Here is a 1,942-nt window from a genome sequence, read left to right as displayed (position 1 = left end):
GGGCAGGGTGCACATGGCAGCAGCTGCTCCACTAGAAACAGAGCCTGGCCATCCAGATCCATGCTCTGTTTGCTGGCCAGGCTCTGTGCAGCCAGCTCAGCATTACTGCTGCCCCGAGAGGCCCCCAGAACCCTAGGTAAGGCTGCAGGGGCCAGCACAGATACTATTTGTGCTGCTTTTTGTGCTGTGGCAAACACATGCCCCTGCATGTGGGGACGCACCCTCTGAGTTTATAAACCTCTCCTTTAAGCCACCAACTCACCAGCTCCATTTCACTTGGCCAGTGATCTGGATTTGGTCAGATAGCACTGAAACAAGAGACTTTCTAACCTTCCTGGCCAAAGGATGGAGAAGGGGGTGAAGGAAAGGATAGTGGATAACAGGATACAACAAATGTGATTAAGAATACAGAATGGGCCTGGAGCCCTCCAGACTCCCAGCGTTCTGCAGAGAGATGCTTACTCCACCCACTGCTGTAATGGAGAGTCTGAATGAGCTGCTCTTCGGAAATATGTGTTATCGATTGAATGGGTACGGAAGGATATGGATTCATTAGGCATAACTGGCAGGCTGATCTGGTAAAACACAAGGACGGCTAAGTAGCAGAGATACAGGGGTGACAGGTCCACAGGCACCTCAGTGAGGAGACTGCTGAGTGTTAGGCTTTCCAGCCCACTGAAAAGGAGGAAATGGCGGGATGCAGGCAACCCAAGGAAGTGAAACTATCTAGGGAAATTTGTACGGGAAAAATACTGAGTGCACAGGATAAGACTCTCATGGTAATGCAAAGACTGGACAGCGAGAGCCTTTAGAACCAGTGGGTCTGAATGATGAATCAGATCAAGAATGCAGTCATGAGGACTATGCAGTAGTGAATGGACATCACTAGAACGGGGGTGGACTGGCTGAATCGGAAGGGACACCTACCGATGCCATGAGAGCTGTGAGCCTCCTGATGCAGTGGGTGTGAATCAGCAGAGTTTCTGAGCCCAGTGACTCCCCTTCAAGACTTCGAGAATGCTAGGCACCACTACAAAAGCTCTAGATCCCATAGGACACCAGTCCCAATCCAGGTAGCATGAGCTGGGGGGATAGAAACAAGAGCCAGTGAAAACATGGCTTGAGACCCCCGAAGAACTAAGACCAAACAGGCTGAACAAGGAGTCAACAGAGCATTAGGATGCAGAAGGCTGTCTTGAAAGTGTGTGAGACCTAAAGGAAAGGACATAGAAAATGGATCAAACTGAGGCTCTAGTATTAGGATAAAGGACTGAGATAAAGGGCAAGAAGACAAGGGGCAAGGATTCTGGATTGTGCTTGGACATGAGCACTTAATGGATGGGACTGGGATCTAGTAAGCACCGGGATTCAGTGGACGGGGTTTTAGGACTTGGAGGTGACCAGGGCACAACTGCCAGAACAGTGGGCCCAAGGCAAGCGAGAAGGAAGGTCTTCTCAGATGCAGGGTCTACTGCACACCAGGGCATTGCAGAGCTGAATCCAGGTCCTGCCTGGGAGACCACAGCAGAGAGAGCTCCAGAGTGGAGGTGGGCTTGGACTCACAACCACAGGACAGTTGCAGAGGGGGTGGACAAACACTCTGGGTTTCTAAACCTCTCTTTTTAGCCACCAACTCACCTATTTAGTGTCATTTGGCCAATGATCTGGCCACACAGCACTGAAACGAGGAGCTTTCTTAACCTTCCCCACCAAAGGCTATTGGATAATAGGGTCTAGCGAGTGCAAGTGTGTTTCCGAGACTGGTGGGACTTCTCCCGGGGCTGCGCGGGCGCGGGGACGCAGAGGACCGCGGCCGAGGGGCACTAGGACCGAGCAGGGCCCTGCCGCCCCCAGGAGCAGAAGGGCTTCAGCGACAAGGAGCTGCCTGCGGGGCCGGCCGCGCGGAACCGCCCGGCCGCGGCACGGGCTGACACAGCCAGCG

At 53.1% G+C, this 1,942-nt stretch overlaps 1 protein-coding gene across 1 annotated transcript in view; it reads right to left on the bottom strand.

Moving 5' to 3' along the window:
• SPRY3 (sprouty RTK signaling antagonist 3) overlaps positions 1 to 1,708 on the bottom strand; it is a 6,388-nt gene extending 4,680 nt beyond the window's left edge. Inside the window, exon 1 of the mRNA XM_019540307.1 lies at positions 928 to 1,708. The gene's annotated coding sequence lies outside the window, so the exon portion shown is untranslated. The remainder of the gene's footprint in view (positions 1 to 927) is intronic.
• Positions 1,709 to 1,942: the final 234 nt, after the last annotated feature.

This window comes from Crocodylus porosus, unplaced genomic scaffold (genome assembly GCF_001723895.1).
Source record: "Crocodylus porosus isolate Cpor-Errol unplaced genomic scaffold, CroPor_comp1, whole genome shotgun sequence".
In the NCBI taxonomy this organism is placed as follows: Eukaryota; Metazoa; Chordata; order Crocodylia; family Crocodylidae; genus Crocodylus; species Crocodylus porosus.
Note: the sequence above shows the minus strand (reverse complement) of the source record. Positions and strands in the feature narration are given on the sequence as shown.